We start from the raw sequence: 18,183 nt of genomic DNA on the forward strand, positions 1-18,183 counted from the left end.
CTGCAAATGCAAGGGCACCCACATACATAAAAGAAACTTTACTAAGGCTCAAAGCACACATTGCACCTCACACAGTAATAGTGGCGGATTTCAACACCCCACTCTCACCAATGGACAGATCATGGAAGCAGAAACTAAACAGAGACACAATAAAATTAACAGAAGTTATGAATCAAATGGATTTAACAGATATCTATAGAATATTTTGTCCTAAAACAAAAGAATATACTTTTTTCTCAGCACCTCATGGTACCTTCTCCAAAACTGCCCATATAATTAGTCACAAAACAGGCCTCAACAGATATAAAAAAGGTTGAAATAATCCTTTGCATCCTATCAGATCACCATGGACTAAGGCTGGTCTTCAATAATGACAAAAACAATGGAAAGCCCACATACACTTGGAAACTGAACAACACTCTACTCAATGATGACTTGGTCAAGAAAGAAAGAAATTAAAGACTTTTTAGAATTTAATGAAAATAAGGACACATCTTACCAAAACTTGTGGGATCCCATGAAAGCAGCACTAAAAAGAAAACTCATAGCTCTAAGTACCTACAAAAAGAAATTGGAGAGAGCATACACTAACAACTTGATAACATACCTGAAAGCTCTAGAACAAAAAGAGGCAAATACACCCAAGAGGAGTAGACAGCAGGAAATAATCAAACTCAGGGCTGAAAATCAAACAAGTAGAAACAAAAAGAACTATACAAAGAATCAATAAAATCAACATGATAGATAAACCCTTAGTCAGACTAATCAGAGGGCACAGAAACAGTATGCAAATTAATAAAATTAGAACTGAAAAGGGAGTTATAACAACAGAAACCAAGGAAATTCAAAAAATCATCAGATCCTACTACAAACGCCTACATTCAATAAAACTGGAAAATCTGGATGAAATGGACAACTTTCTAGACAGATTTCAGGTACCAAAGTTAAAGCAGGAGCAGATAAACCATCCAAACTGTACCATAACCCCTAAGGAAATAGCAGCAAGTCATTAAAAGCCTCCCCACCAAAAAAAGCCCAGGACCAGATGGTTTTAGTGCAGAATTCTATCAGACCTTCAAGAAAGATCTAGTACCAATTCTCTTCAAACTATTCCACAAAATAGAAACAGAAGGAACACTACCTAAGTTGTTCTATAAAGCCAAAATTATGCTCATTCCTAAACCTCACAAAGACCCAACAAAGAAAGAGAACTTCAGACCAATCTCCCTTATGAATATCGATGCAAAAATACTCAATAAAATTGTTGCAAACAGAATCCAAGAACACATCAAACAATCATCCATCATGATCGAGTAGGCTTTATTCCAGGAATGCAGGGATGGTTCAATATACAGAAATCCGTCAATGTAATCCACTATATAAACAAAGCCTGAGATTTCACCTCATACCAGTCAGAATGGCTAAGATCAAAAACTCAGGTGATAGTAGATGCTGACGAGGATGTGGAGAAAGAGGAACACTCCTCCATTGTTGGTTGGATTGCAAGCTGGTACAACCACTCTGGAAATCAGTCTGGTGGTTCCTCAGAAAATTGGACATAGCATTACCTGAGGACCCAGCTTTACCATTCCTGGGCATATACCCAGAAGATGCTCCAACATAAAACAAGTATACATGCTCCACTATGTTCATAGCAGCCTTACTTATAATAGCCAGAAGCTAGAAGGAACTCAGATGTTCTTCAACAGAGGAACGGATACAGAAAATGTGGTACATTTACACAACGGAATATTACTCAGGTATTAAAAACATTGAACTTGAGAAAAATTTAGGTAAATGGATGGAACTAGAAAATATCACCCTGAGTGAGGTAACCAAATCACAAAAGAACACACATGGTATGCACTCACTGATAAGTGGATATTAGCCCAAAAGCTTGCAATACCCAGATACAACTCACAGAGCACATGAGGCTCATGAAGAAAAAAGACCAAAGTGTGGGTGCTTTGGTCCTTCTTAGAAGGAGTAACAAAATATTCAATGGAGTAAATATGGAGACAAAGTGAGGGACAGAAACTCAAGGAGGAGCTGTCGAGAGACTGCTCCACCTGGGTATCCATCCCATATGCAGTCACCAAAGGTAGACACTGATGTGGATGCCAGGAAGTGCATGCTGACAGGAGCTTGATATAGCTGTCTCCTTAGAGGTCTGCCAGAGCCTGAAACACACAGAGGTTGATACTCACAACTAACCATTGATCTGATCAAGGAGTTCCCAATGGAGGAGTAAGAGAGAAGACTGAAGGAACTTAAGGGGTTTTCGGCCCCATGAGGAGAGCAACAATACCAACCAACCAGATCCCCCAGGGTCTAAACCACCAGCCTGGGAGCACATAGGGAGGGACTGATGGCTCTAGCTGTATATGTAGTGGAGGGTGACAGTGTCAGGCATAGGTGGGTGAGGAAGTCCTTGGTCCAGGGAAGGCTATACACCCCAGTGTGAGGAAAATTGTGGGTGGGGAGGTGAGATGGGATGGTGGGGGGGGCATATCCTCATAGAAGCAGGAGGAGGAGGGATGGGATAAGGGGTTCCTGGGTGGGGGGAAATGGGATTACATCTGAAATGTAAATAAAATATCCAATAAAAAATTAAAAAAAAAAATAAAAAATAATCTTACCCTTCCTCAGGCTAAGGGAACAACTCTTCTGCAGTTCGTTGAAAGCAACAAAACAACAAAAGCAACAAAAACAACAAACCCAATATGACACTACGTCAAATACAAGACATTCATATAAATAATCGACCTCCATTAAAGTTAAGATTGGAAGGAGAATGCTATAGGGCAGAGGAAGTGTTGTAGAGAAATTGGCTGGCCAATTATTTTCCATTTTGTATTAATTGTATCTGGGGCGGGGGAGCACATCAAAGAGATTGTTGTTTACCAAATATCTCAGTTCAAGGAACTCCTGGCCTGATAGCTAAGAACTGCCTGCCAGATGTCCGATGATATTGGGCAGCCAAGCAGGTCTTTAAAGGTTTGTCCTATAGTGGGGACGGCATGTGCTTGTAGACCCAGCTGCTCAGAAGGCAGATGCCAGAACTGCCCAGGAGCTCAGTCTGGACAGAAACAGTAAGGCTTTTCCCGAATTCTTTACCTTTCCTTTTTATTTTTATTTTTCAACTTGAGATATTTAGATTCTTTCTTAAGTGTCATGAAGGAAGAAGAAAACAAAAGCCTGTATTTTGTGACGATTGTTTTCAAACACTGTACTACGATATCCACACTGTATGGTTGATTTTCTGTATTTGCCTTGAAAATAAAACACATGCAAAATGTACAAACAACTTATCAGTTACTAAAATGGCATCTATAGGTTTTATGCTTACAAGCAAACAAACAAACAAAAAAAAACCCTTATTGTATCAAATTTTATGAACTTGGCTTGACTGAAAAATTGCTGCTGTTTTCTGATTTAACAGGAATGGAGTATGTTGCCTAATCCTACCCAGCCAATCTTAGGCTACAGACAGACTCCTTGTGATAATGAGAACTCAGTAAAGCCTGAGGGGCACTTATGCATGTATACATGGCATGCCAAGTATGCCTGACAGTTTAAATGCTTTGACGTGATCATGATAAAAGCTTTCCAGTTTCAAGAATTTTGTATTACTAAAGAAAGGAAAAGTTAGTTGGGGTGTCGCTCAGTGGTAGACTTGTATAACAACACCCTAGGTTGCAACCTAGTGCCATAAAACAAAGTAATAAGTTATAGGAAGTTTTTTAAATAAGTATATACTATTGATAATTTTATTTCACAATGATTCTTAAAAAAATTATTTCTGTTTTCTGTAAGTTCCTTTTGAGCTACCAACTATCTCTTGCTTAAAAATCTTCATAGCCTAGAGTCATTTATTAGAAGAAATTGTTTCCTTTGATTCCCAAAGTGAGTTCCACTATAAACCATATGAAAATTTACATCAGGAGAAGTCTTTTTTGTTTGTTTGTTTGTTTGTTTTTCGAGAGAGGGTTTCTCTGTGTAAGCCTGGCTGTCCTGGAACTCGCTCTGTAGACCAGGCTGGCCTTGAACTCAGAAATCCGCCTGCCTCTGCCTCCCAAGTGCTGGGATTAAAGGCGTGTGCCACCACTGCCTGGAGAGAAGTCATTTTTTAAAAAGTCATTTATTTATATAGCCTGTTGTATATGTACTGGAGACCTCCAAACTCGGGAGACCCTTACTCAAGTCTCGGGAAGTCATGGCCACCCAAAAATCGCAAGACACCGTACCTGGATGCAACCAGCAGAAGTTTATTAGGGAGAGTTGGCCGGCCAAGGTCAATTCGTTCCTCGAGCAGGAGCTTAATTAACCAAAGACCAGCAAGCTGAGGGGCTTTTTATAGCACGGGGTGGGGAAATGGAGGAATTTTCGCATGATTGCACATGATTGGTTGCTTTACAATTTTTGAACATCAGCAGGCTGTACTAGTCGATGGGGTCAGAGGGCAGTTCCTGCAGGTGGAAGCTTATCTAGGTTAGCAGAGCATCTAGTTAGACTTAAATTACAGCTTTCTGGAACACTGGGAAGATCTCAAGGGGGGAGGGGTAACCACAGAAACATAACATAAAAACAGTAGAAAGTACACTTATCTTTTGTAAGGATGTAACCTCGCCCAACCATTCATCTTGTGGTCAGCCAGTTCCTGGGACCACCCAGATGACTTGTATCTTTCTTTGTAGTCAGCAATGTGTCTTCCTGCTTTGGGCCTTCCCCACCCACAGGTGGGTTCTCTTCCCTGAGTCTTGAGGAATGTTAGTCCAGCAAGTGTCCTCTGACTCAGGGATAATGTACTCCTCCCGGACTGTATCCCGGGGCAGTGAAGGCCTGAAATCTTACATTCAGTTCCATTTTCTGGAACCTGCATTCTTTTGCTCAGGTCTAGGGGTAAAGAAAAAGCCTGTATATATTTTTTAAAATGATCTTTATAATTTTTCACTCTACAGTACATATCAAAATGTCAAAATATCAAGTTAAATCTTTTAAAATTATTGCTGAATTATTAAAATGTCAAACTAGTTCAAACAAATGTTATTGTTTTTTTTTTTTAACAATTTCCCCTTGATTTTTTACAATTTCTCCTTAATTGAAAGCTGGTCAAGCATTAGGTAAATGTCTTTTTATTGGTGTTGTTTGGTTAGTTTAGTTTTTTAAAGACTGGGTCTTACTGTTAAGCCCAGGCTGGTACCTAACTCATGGTCCTCTTTGAAGGCATTTTGAGTACTGGTATTAGAGGTATGAGCCACACACTCAGCTGGTCTGAGTCAAATATAGTTGAACAAATTTTCTTTTGTTCTATAATTGTTACTGCTTCATATTATAACTGACGTTGGATTTCCCAAAATACTCTTGTTACCAAGAGTGAAGTCACTTAGCTTGATCAGAAGCCTTCATTTCTGGAGCTTTCAGGAGCCATGTGAGCCTTTACATTGGGATACTGTCCAGGAAGAGTAAAATTGATTGCATTTGTTGACAACCTGAAGACTTGCCTGGCAGGAACATACATAGAAGAGAGTAGTAAATGCAAATGCATCCCTTTTATTTCAGAGCAAGCCTGTGGATCTAATCTTGGACATTTCAACACCCATGAGAATAACAATGAAGGAAAAAAATCTCCCTCAACAGATCTTAGCCTATGTTTTCCATCTTTTAAGTTTTTCTAGCAAGTTGATCAGGTTTGGTATTCTTACAAATGTGCATTTGACAATACTGCTTCCCTCTCTGTAGGCTCTGTATCTCCAGGGACATTTTCCCTGTTAAGTGACCACAGTTTATGATAGACTAAGGTATTCACATGCTCTGAGCTAACATTTTGCAGGGATTGTGGGTATTCTGGCAAGACAGTAATCCAAAAGGCCTGTTGGCATCCTTTAAATGCCAGCTGAAGGCCCTGCCTCTTGGACTGGGGAACTTTCATGCATCAGAACAGGTAATTGCATTTAATAGTAAACCAGCCACAGGAAATATTTGTTACTTATTCCACAATCCAACCCTAGTTCCCATCCTTTTTCCTACTCCACCCACATGGAAAAGCACCTTTAAAGATGAAAACACTGACATCTCTATTTAAGTCGCTGTATAACAAGGCTTCTTTTGTTCACAGAAACACTCCTACTTATTAGTAGACAAGTAATACACTGAAAAAATCTAAATGTGTTAATGAACTAGCACTATGAAAGCCAATAGGGATGAAGCTCCCAGGTCAGGTCAGTAACAGCTTGATTTCCTCATGTTTTATGATTCAAACATGTAAAGTTTTTGGCTTTTCTCTGACCCGACTGCCCTCAAATGCAGTTTCTTTCCTTCATTACTACTGCAGGAAACTCCTTCCCACTCTCTTGCTCAGTCATTGGGAGTCTTTTTGTTCTCTCATTTTTAGTGTTCCTTGCTTCCTAACAGCTTCCATCTCCACCTGCGTTCTCTCCAGTTGCACAACCAACTCTGCAACCCTTTCAGAAATGAGAGAGCAGAGTGACCCCATTTCAGCCATTTTTTTTTTTGTTTTTCAGACCTCTCTATCTCCACCCAGTATTCTTCCAACTGCTCATTCACTCTTCCAATATTTTTTGAAACAGAATAGAAGGAAGAGAAGAAGGCAGAGAAGGAGGAAAAGGAGGAGGAAAAGGAGGAGGAGGAGGAGGAGAAAAAAGAAAATCCCCTCGGAGCGAAGGGGGCTGTCCCAACACTAGCAACCACAACAAATATTTTGCTGGCATCTTGAAAAAAATCCATTTCTTCTTCCCCTGCTGTTTTCTCTATGGCATGTGAATTCAAAGTTTTCATTTTCCCCTTATCTTCTGTGCCACACATCTGAGAACCAGTCGTAGCTGGTCTTTGATACTTTGTAGGTTCTCCTTTTTCCCGCCCTTTATTCCTTCAGTTTCAACCAGTAACACTGCACAGGAGAGAAACAAGGATAGAGGGGGAAAAGAGATTAGGAAAATCACTAAATCTAAGTGTTCCCCTTTTGTTTCTTGTTTGTGCATGGCTACTATTAAACTGCAACCAGCATTCATGAAGAACCAACCACACCACCATGACCAACACAAAACAACACCCCACCCCCACCCACCTCTCGGGGCCCTAGCATTTATATACCGTCTGAAAAGTTTCCAGAATTCCAAATGTTACATAATCACAGAAATTATCTGCAGCTGGTAAAAAACATTCTTCTGCTACAGCAGGAGGAAAATCATAGTCAGCTGTTGCAAAGTGGTCCCATATCTCTGTACTCGGCATTAAAACAAAAATATATTCTTATAATATTTCTGTGTTTTTTAAAGAAACCAAAATTTCAGAGTTCTCACTACATATAGTGGATTGCATTTATAGATTTACATACGTTGAACCATCTCTACATCTCTGGGATGAAGTCTTCTTTGTCAGGGTGGATGATCTCTTTGATGTGTTTTTGGATTTCTTTGCCAGTATATTTTTGAGAATTTTTACATCTAGGTTGGTCAGTAGTTCTCTTTGTATCTTAGGTATTATGTGGGTTGAGTATCAAGGTAACTGTAGTCTCATAAAATGAATTGGGTAATGTTTCTCTTGTTTCTATTTTGGAGAATAATTTGAAGAGTATTGGTATTAACCCTTCTTTGAAAGTCTGGTAGAATTCAGTGCTAAAACCATCCAGCCCTGAGGGTTGTTTGTTGTTGTTGTTGGGAAATTTTAATGGGTACCTCTATTTCACCAGAGGCTATAGTTCTGTATAAATTACTTATCTAATATTGATCTAGTGTTAGTAAATAAAAAATATGGAGAAAATTATTCATTTCTTTTAGAGTTTCCATTAAAGTGTACTAAAGATTTTTAAAGTATGCCCTTATAATTTTTCTGGGTTTCCTCCATGTCTGTTGTTAAGTTCCCCTATCTATTTCAAAACTTTCTCTCTCTCTCTCTCTCTCTCTCTCTCTCTCTCTCTCTCTCTCTCTCTCTCTCTCTCTCTCTGTCTCTGTCTCCTTTTAGCTAAAGGTTTGTCAATCTTAATGATTTTCTCAAAGAACCAACTCTTTGTTTCATTGAGTCTTTGTTTCTATCTTATTGATTTCAGCTCTGAGATTGATTTATTTCCTGCCTTTTACTCATTATGGTTGTGATTTCTTCTTTTTGTTCTGGAGCTTTCAGTTATGCTGTTAAGTTGCTAGTATTAGATCTCTTAAAATTTTTTTGAATGTAGGCACTTATGCTATTGACTTTCCTCTTAGCACCAGTTTCATTGTGTTCCATAACTTTGAGTATGTTGTGTATTAATTTTTGTTCACTTCTAGGAATTCGTTAATTTCTTTCTATTTTTTTGTTTTAAAGATTTATTTATTTATTATGTGCAGTGTTCTGTATTGCATATATGTATGCTTGCCAGAAAAAGTGTTGGGGGCCAACTTTTAGCAGAAAGCGGCTATCAGCTTTGCAGCCATCTTGAGCCATATACCCTCACATGAGACTTGGATTACAATAGCCTACAACAGCTGAGCACACTCTGATAATCTTGGTTTAGATACCTTGGGTGTGTGAGATTAAAGGTGTGTGAGATTAAAGGTGTGTGACTTAAGAGTGTGACCTAGAGATCAGATTTAGAGACAAGACCTAAGGGCATGATTAAAGGTGTGACTTAGAGGTATGGCTTAGAAGTGAGATATATAAAAGGCAGAGGCAGAGGGTAGAGAATCAGACTCTTTAGATATACTCTTTAGGGAGACTCTTTAGAGAGTACAGCTAGACTTGGGACTTGAACTAGGAAGAGAGACTGAAGAATAAACAGGATTGAATCACACTCTGTCTGGTCTCCATTCTTCGAGTCTGTCCTCACTCTCTCTCTTGCTGAACCCCGACCCTCGGACTGGAGTGGCAGCTTGGGCCGGGATACAGTGGCCGCCATGTGCAGAGTGGAGAGGGCCTCAACATTTTTGGCCGCCCAAACATGGGGCAGCCCGGGCCTCAACATCTTGCTCGGGCCGCGACATTTTTTTGGCGCCCAAACGTGGGACTAGCTCGGGCTCTGACAAAAAGGAAACAGATCTCATTATAGATAGCTGTGAGCCACCATGTGGTTGTTGGGAATGGAACTCGGGACTTCTGTAAGAGCACTCGGTGCTCTCAACTTCTGAGCCATTTCTCCAACCCATTAATTTATTTCTTAATTTTTGTCTTGACTCATTTTTTTAGTCAGTAGAGAGTTGTTTAGTTTTCATGAGTCTGTAAGCTTTCTGTTGCTGTTATTGTTGTTGAAGTCCAGATTTAATCCATGGTGGTCTGATAGGATGCAGGGAGTTATTTCAATTTTTGTTTATTTGTTGAGACTTGATTGGTCCAAGTTTGTGGTCAATTTTGGAAAAACTTCCATGAGATGCTAAGAAGAAGGTGTCTTATTTTTGTGTTTGGGTAAAATGTTCTATAAACACCTCTTAAGTACATTTGGTTTATAATATATTAGCTCTAGAATTTCTCTGTTTAGTTTTTTTTCTGAATAGCCTGTCTATTAGCTAGAGTAAGTTATTGAAATCTCCCACTGTCAGTGTGAGAATCAATATGTGATTTAAGATGTAGTAGTGTTTTGGGGTTTTGATTGTTGTTGTTGTTTGTTTGTGTTTTGTTTGTTTTGTTTTATGATGAATTTGAGTGCCCCTGTTTTATGATGAATTTGAGTGCCCCTGTGTTTGGTACATGTATGTTAAGAATTACAAGTTTTTCTTCTTGGTGGATTTTTTTTCTTTCATGAGTATGTACTGTCTTTCCCTATCTCTTATGATTAATTTTGGCTTGAAGTCTATTTTGTCAGATACTGTAATGGCTATATCAGCTTGCTTTTAGGTCTATTTGCTTGAGATAATTTTTTCTACCCTTTTTACCTTGAAGTCTAGCCTCGATGCTAAGGTGTATTTCTCAGATTCATCAGAAGAATGGATTCTGTTTTCTCATCCATTCTATTAGTCTGTGTAGAGTTGTGTTTATTGGGGAATTGAAACTGTCGATGGTAAGAGGTATGAGTAGTGTTTGTTGATTCCTGTCATTTTGTTGGTGTGTGTTTCCACTATTTTGATTTGCTGGTCTGGGATTATTTATTCCTTGTGTTTTCTTGGATGTGGTTAACTTCTTTAGATTGTGGGGTTTTTTCTAGTGCTTTCTTTATGGCTTAAATTTGGTTTTACTGCGGAATGTCTTTGAAAGTTTTTCTGGGTTGTAATAGTTTATGCTGTTATTTGTTGTTTCTTATGTGATCTATTAGAGTCTGTAGAAAATCTGCTCATGCCCTTCTGGCTTTAGAGTCTCCACTGAGAAGTCAGTTTTCTTTATATGTTTCTGTTTCAAATAGTTCACCAGAAATGACCACTCACATGCAGTTTATAGCCAATTAAAAACTTCAAGCCATATATTCAGAAACCTAGGTGTAGTCTCAAGTGTTGTAAACATGGGGTTTTTTGAAGGCAGAAACCATGTCTAGGCATCTCTTTTGGCAGATTGGGGGAATAAAGGGTTTCTTGTAAGGAATTAACTTGCCAGAAGCTAAAATAAGTAGTTAGTTGGAGTAAGGGTTGCAAAAGCAGGTAATTTAGCAGAAGCTAAGATAAGCTAACTGGAACATAGAAGCCATGGGTTCTAGAATAGGGTTGTGTAATTTTCCATGAGATTTTTCATCAAGGAGATCAGATTCCAGTTTAAACTGAATGGCCTCAGCAAGAACAAAGATGGAGGAACCTCTCTGCACAGTCTTTTCTTATCACATTACTTGGTCTTTTCCACCTGTAACTTTTAATATTCTCTTGTTGTTCTGTACATTTAGCATTTTAATTATTATATCCTGAGGGACTTCCTTTTCCGGTTCATTCTGTTTGGTGTTCTGTATGTTTTTTGTATTTTGAGATAAGCATCTCTTTCTTTGGGTAAAGATAATTCTTTTCTATGACTTTGTTTAAAATATTTTCTGTGCCTTTTACCTGGATTTCTTCTCCTTCTTGTATTCCTATTATCTTTAGATTTGGTCTTTTCATAGTGTCCCAGATTCCTGGAAGCTTTTGCCAGGATTTTGTCAGACTTCACATTTCTTTGACCAAGGTACTCATTTCTTCTATTGTACCTTCAATACCTGAGATTTTTCTCTTCCATCTCCTATATTCTCTTGGTAAAGTTCCTCTCTGAGGTTCTAGTTCCTAAATTTTTCATTTCTTTCATTTTGGGTTTTGTTTATTGATTCAGGTCTTGTTTTATTTATTTGTGATAGTACTTCATGGGATTGAAGCATTTCTATGCCCCTTTGCTCCAAAGTAATTACAGGGTGTTTGAATGCATTCTCCAGCCTATTTTATCTTCCAAATAAAGACACAGAGACTTGCCATTTTTATTAAGAAGCTACAAATATTAATAGCAAATTTTGATCTATTCTAACCTGACTAGGCTGCTACTACCCAGCCAAATGTCCCATTACTTGACATCTGGTCTTGCTCTGGTTCACTCTGGTCCATATGTGTCCTCATGGCTGCTTTCTCATCACCATCTCATGGTGAATTCTCCTGGTCTTTCTTCACACCTTCTCCCGATGATCTTTCTCTATTCTTTTGTCTCCTTTAGTACCTCCTGACTTTGAATGAATGTTCCAATCTATCTCTTCTCTCCAACTAATTGGATGATCAGTTCTTTTATTAACCAATCAGAGGTGATAGAAAACAATTTTTACATAACATGGAGACCAGAGATGTTTGACCATGCCATTGTCCAGACTATAACCAGATGACTGGGCATAGAAATTAGCCTCTGAATACACAGTGCACAAAACAACCTCAATGTTTATTTTCTTCCACTGGTTGATTGTGTTTTCATAAATTTCTTCAAAGTGTTTATTTATTTCCTCTTTAAGGACCTTTATTATATTTATAAAGGTTATTTTAAGATCATTTAATTGTGCTTCAGCTATGTTGCAATACTGAGAGTCTGCTGTGGGTTGCTGGGCTCAAGTGGATACATATTGTCCTAGCTGTTATTGATTGTGTTTTTATGCTGCTGTATAGGTATCTAGATTTTTGGGAAGATTGTAATTCTAGGTGATGTTATCTAGTCTTGCCTTTTCTTGATTGTTTCATTTTTTGATTTCTGTTGCCTATTTTGATTCCTAGGAGAATACAATGACTATGTATTGCCTGGTAGGAGATTTTTCTGAAACACTAATAGGTGTGGCCACTGGACTTTTCAGGCAAAATGTGTTTCTAGGTATTGGGAGCTCACACTTAAGAATGGGGATGGTTAAAGGTATACACTGTTGTGGATGCCAGGAAGTGCATGCTGACAGGAGCCTGATACAGCTGTCTCCTTAGAGGTCTGCCAGAGCCTGACATATACAGAGGTGGATGCTCACAGCTAACCATTGAGCTTATCATGGGGTTCCCAATGGCGGAGTGAGGGAGAAGACTGAAGGATGTGGGAAGCGGCTCTGCTCTTGCCATTACAAGGTGGCGCTTGGCATAGGCATTGCTTGAGAGAAAAGACAACTCCATATATGGAGTTGTATGTGCTGAGAGGTGTGGTTACCCAATCACCCCACCTCACATCATTGAGAGAGGCCAATTAGCAGTGACTTCGTGGCAGCTGTTGATAGGATTAAGGCAATGCTTATAAGGGGATGCATGGCGGGGGGAGAAAAGAGAGAGAAGAAGCTCGCTGGACAGGGATAGCTGAATAAACTGCTTGAAGAAAAAAAAAGAAGCTTGCTGTACAGGGATAGCTGAATAAACCGCTTGAAGAAGAACACGGTTGCCATTGCCTTATTTCGCAGGTCGGACGTGGGTAGCGACAAGTGGTGCCGAAACCCAGGATCCACCGAAACCTCTCAGGACATGTTCAGAACTTCTTGCGGCTTCAGGACAGTTAACTGGGTAAGTTCCCAGGTAAGTGGGACAAGTTAGGTTCTCAGGTAGGAGACAAGATAGGTTCCCAGTATTGGGATGAGTTGAAAGTGAAAGTTGAAAGCGAGAGTTGAAAGTGACAGTTGAAAGTGAAAGTAGGTTCCCCATTAGTGAGACGAGTCAGGCTCTTGGAAGAGACTATAAAGTTCCCAGATAAGTGGGACAAGGATAAGTTCTCAGTTTAGAGACTATAAAGCTCCTGGTTTTGGGACAAGTTAAGCAGAAAAATCGAAAGGAGTAGAGCTTAAGAAGGCTACTTTGGAAAAGTTCTTACAGGCCGTAAATGAGATTTCGGTTTCAGGGAAGGATCTTAAGATGGCCAAGGAACAAAGGGTCCAAGAATTATAATGTTAATTGATTTAACTTTTAAAATGGGTGTAATTTTGAGTTTGTATAGTTATATTTTTCCTCTGGACAAAAGGTCAATGTATAGGTTTTTCTGGTTACTGGCTTAAGGAAAGGCTAATTTGGGAAAAAAGGTTTTTCTATGAGTTTTTTGATGAGGTCATTAAGATATCTTCCAAAATTATATGGATCAGATATGACAGAAGTAGGCCTCCAGAAGACTAGATTCCAGAGAATCAAATAAAATAATTATCTTGATACTAAAATCTGTTTTGAGATTTGTATATTACAGAATACACATCTTGGTGAATGAATCTTATCATCTGCATGTTCACTGATGCCCTGTACTTCCAGCTGGATGCAGTTAACACAGGCATCAGAGGCTTATCAGTTTACCATTTCCCTCATCCCTCTTCTAATATCTCAACGCCCATGTTCAGCTTGAAGAAGTTAATGAAGAGACAGTGCCCCAATTCCCTGAACTTGGGGACTGAGGTGGTTAATATTAGACTGTCTTTCTAGGGAAAAGTAATGGTTTTATTGGAACAGGAAAGAAGAGGTAAAATTGATTACACAGCTATAATCTATTGGTAGAAATCAGTATAATTGTTACTAAGCTGATTCAGATTCAAGGATTTCATTGGTATAATTTCTTCTATTGAAAATTTGTGGGTACAAGGCTTGCGCGGGCTTGTTTAACACCTGGCCAATATTTAGATTGGAAAGACTATATCATAGCATATTCAGCTGAATATGTGGCTCAAAATCAGGCAGCCGGACAACAACAATGGGATCAGGACATGCTTTTAGGACAAGGTAGATGGACCATCTTGAATATCAGAGAGAGAAAGGGTTTTGAAAAGCAGTTGTTCTCTCTCTGGGTTGTGTCAGCAAAAAAGAATGAAAAGGCTGTTTCAGAGCTCTCCTAGGAACAAGAGAAAATTCAGGAGACGTCTTGAGTTTCTCTCTTCCACAGGAGAAATCCTTAGTTCTGCTTTCTTTGTTTATTGTCTTGTCTTTGGTGCACCAATGTCCACCTGTGTCAATTGTTGTTTGAATGATTGGTAGTCTATGTTTTATGGTGTTCTATGTTTCAGGTTCAAAAGAAAAGATCATTAAAACTGCTTGACCCAGCCTTTGATCTAGGTATTTACCTTGGTTTGAAAGGCAGTCTTAATATGCACAGCAGAAGTTCATAAGTTACTCTACACCTGTAGCTAAGAGTTGAGCTGAGCTGGAAAAACCTTTCCAGGAACTGATTGTCAGCATAAGCTGCTTTTAAAAGGCCCAGCAGCTTTTTGGTTTCTATGATAAAGAAGAGTTGTCTTTCTTAGAAAAATCTCAGTGACAAGGTGCTTTTCTCTTGAAATTACAGCTAGAAAGACAAGAAAATTTTGTTTGGTCTAAATATGAAAATTTGTAGGGAAATAGGAGGACCTTTATCTAATGCAGGGCTAGCTGCTGCTGTGATACAAATGACTCACGGTACTGGTGAAGCAAATAATAATATGTGCTTTAGGTGGGGGCAACCAGGACACCTGAAGCATCAATGCCCACAGCTGCAGGGTAATCAGGATCAAAGAAGCCAAACTCCAGGTTTATACCCAAAGTGCAAAAAGGGAAATCATTTGGAGGCACTATCAACTATGACCCTGTTTAGGACATGCAGGGATTTTGGTATCACTGCCGCCATTGTGACACCTATTGCAGTGTCAGCTACTGCTGCTACTGCAGCAGGCCAATGCGGCTACAGCCCTGGATACACAGAGGCAGATTAATTCTCAACTGAGAGCTGGCACTATGCTGGTGAATCAAAGAGTGGATCTAGTCCAGTAGCAAGTAGATGTGCTCATGGAATTAGCTCAGTTGGGCTGTCAGTGGAAGTATACAGGTCTTTGTGTGACATCTGTAAGATATGAAAATGCAAGTCAAGCAGCTCATTTGTCTAGAAATTTGTCTCCGTATTTTACAGGAAATTGGATGGAAGATTTCGATGACTTGATGCAGAAGCTGCGGCTAGCCATGGTGCATGTGAATTTCACCCGTGTTGACCTGTCTGTTGCTGAGGGCCTGGCCTCCTGGATCTGATCTGCAATGAACCACCTAAAAGAATGGGTGGGAATTGCAGCCCTTAGCTTTTGTCTTGTTCTTGTCAGTTGCCTAGCACTATGGTCCATTCTGAAGATGCGTATGCAACAGTGCAACGCTAATGCCATGATTGTTCAAGCATTTACTGCTCTTGAAGGAGGCCAGTCCCCACAAATCTGGCTAAGCTATTTGAAGAGCTCTGAATTGTAACATGCATCAGGATGTAGGGCGTAGCACCGCAGAGGGCACTGTATGCTCTCGGACATATGTCTGACTGCATACAGGTTTTGCCCTAGTTCCTGTCCCCTGGAAAATAGCATCGGGTTGGGTCTCCCATGGTAACCATACTGTAGACAGCAGGTGGTGAAAATGGGGTTGACAATCTCCCTTCAAATACAGGGGGTCAGACCTCTATGTCCTTCTGCTTACATAAAACAAAAAAGGGGGAGCTGTGGGAAGCAGCTCTGCTCTTGCCATTACAAGGTGGCGCTTGGCATAGGCATTGCTTGAGAGAAAAGACAACTCCATATATGGAGTTGTATACGCTGAGAGGTGTGGTTACCTGATCACCCCACCTCGCATCATTGAGAGTGGCCAATTAGCAGTGACTTCGTGGCAGCTGCTGATAGGATTAAGGCAATACTTATAAGGGGCTGTGGGAGCTGGGGAAGAAAAAAGAGAAGAGAGAGATAAGAAGCTCACTGTACAGGGATAGCTGAATAAACCGCTTGAAGAAGAACATGGTTGCTTTTGCCTTATTCTGAGAGTCGGACGTGGGTAGCAACGGATTTGTGGCCCCATGAGGAGAGCAACAATACCAACCAACCAGAGACCCCAGGGTCTAAACCACCAGCCTGGGAGCACATAGGGAGCGGACCATGGCTCCAGCTCTATATGTAGGGGAGGATGGCCTTGTTGGGCATAGGTGGGTGAGGAAGTCCTTGTTCCAGTGAAGGCTGGACACCCCAGTGTAAGGAAAATCATGGGTGGGGAGGTGAGAGTGGGATGGTGGGTGGGGGCATGCCCTCATAGAAGCAGGAGGAGGGGGGATGGGATAGGGAATTTCTTGGGGGGGAGGGGATTACATCTGAAATGTAAATACATTATCCAATAAAAAAAGAAATGGAAAAAATCAAAGAATGGGGGTGGTTGTTGGGGGCAGGTCATGAGAGAGAAGAAAGCAGTATGTTCCACAAGAATCTGTTTAGTTATTACCCTGGGAATGGGGTCAGAGAGTGAGGCAAGGCTGCAGCAGGTAGTTGAGGATGAGATTAGAGGATTTGGACTTGAAGGAAATTTGCAGTTAGCCTCCCTGCTTCCCTGGCAGGAGTGATCTGCCTAGGGAATGATTGTAGAAGTGGGGGCTGGAATAAAATAGGGGGCAGTTAGGAGGAGACCTGTGTGATCCACTGGAGATGAGAGCAGGAGGAAGGGAGGCCTTAGCAGGTGGTCTTCTTTGGAGCTAGGGATGAGACTAGGGGATTGGATTTGGAGGAGTGGAGGGATGGGTGAGAATCTTCAGTTATTTTACCTGTTTCCCTCTTCAGAGTAAACTGTGGCCTCCCAATAAGTTCCTGATGGAGTTGGGGTCTTAGATAAATCAATGAGTTGGGGGGGGGGAGAAGATCTGTATGATCCACTGAAGATGAGGGTGGGGTTGGGGGAAAAAGGAGGTGTCAGCAGGGAGTCTACTGCAGAGGGAGCATGAGAGTAAAGGACTGATTTCAGAGAAGCTGAGGAAGAGGTAAAGATACACAGTTAGCTTACTTGCTTCCTTGGCTGGTGTGCTCACATTTTCAATACTTACTTATCAGTTGATGAACATCTAGGCTGTTTCCATTTCTTGGATGTTGTGAATACAACATGAATGAACATGGATAAGCAAGAATCTCTATTGTAGGAAACAGTCTTTTCAATATGTGCCCAGGCATGGTACAGCTGGATCATGTGGGACATTTGTTTCCTGTATTTGAGAAGCCTCCACACTGATTTCTGTACTTACTCTACTGGTGTGGGCTTCCAGCAGCATACAACAGTATGTTTTTGTTTTGAAACAGACTCTCCCACCATAGCTTAGGCTGGCCCAAGAATCATTATGCAGCTTACAAGAAATATGCAATGAGTTTGCAAAGTTGACCAGGAGATAGTGATTCTGAATAAATTTTGAGAGGAGAATAATATGGTTGTAATTTCTATGATTTGGCTATGTCTAAAGTTTTCTAAGTTATCATACAAAATAAATGGTTTCATTTTCATACTCTGTTCTTTGTTCTTCCCACTATCCCCTCACCTGTTTTTTTCTTGCCTTCCTCAGGCTGGTCCCCTTTCTCCAGATTTTGTTTTATGTCACATATGTTATTATTTCCTTCTCTTTCTTGTCACTCCCTCCCTCTTCCTTCTGTCTCATAGTTCCTCTTCTACTTTCATGTCCTACTTATCCATATATACAGATATAGCTAAATATATATCAATGATAGGATATAGTTACATGTAAATCTAAATTTAGATTCTACCTATCAGAGAAAACACAGTGTTTGTCTGAAATGTCTTTGAGAGAAAGTGATAATTTGAAAACAAGGGAAGACTATTGAAGTGTTACCCTCCCACCTAACATAGCTGTAAACATTTTGTTCCATATCTGCCAGTCATTGACACAGAAAAATAATTTTACTCAGAGCAAGGTCATGTTAATCACATACCCTGTTATGTTCTGTATGAGGTTTGTTAATCTTAAGAAATTCCACAAGGCTTTACATAAGACCCATCAAATTAAAGGTCAATATGAACTATTAAGTCTAAAATAGCTTGAATCAGAGCTGACCATAGGGCATCACTTCCTGCA

At 40.0% G+C, this 18,183-nt stretch overlaps 1 long non-coding RNA gene across 8 annotated transcripts in view; it reads left to right on the plus strand.

Moving 5' to 3' along the window:
* Positions 1-16,080, plus strand: part of LOC143441842 (uncharacterized) — a 35,075-nt gene extending 18,995 nt beyond the window's left edge. For 3 of the 8 annotated variants that reach the window (XR_013109571.1, XR_013109572.1, XR_013109573.1), the window contains 2 exons: positions 12,779-12,878; positions 15,226-16,080. This is a non-coding gene — a long non-coding RNA (uncharacterized LOC143441842). Of the gene's footprint in view, positions 1-2,649; positions 3,088-11,941; positions 12,178-12,778; positions 12,891-14,350; positions 14,400-15,225 lie in introns of those variants that run through there. The other 5 variants (XR_013109570.1, XR_013109577.1, XR_013109574.1 and 2 more) reach the window with 4 other exon arrangements.
* Positions 16,081-18,183: the final 2,103 nt, after the last annotated feature.

This window comes from Arvicanthis niloticus, chromosome 3 (genome assembly GCF_011762505.2).
Source record: "Arvicanthis niloticus isolate mArvNil1 chromosome 3, mArvNil1.pat.X, whole genome shotgun sequence".
Taxonomy (NCBI): Eukaryota; Metazoa; Chordata; class Mammalia; order Rodentia; family Muridae; genus Arvicanthis; species Arvicanthis niloticus.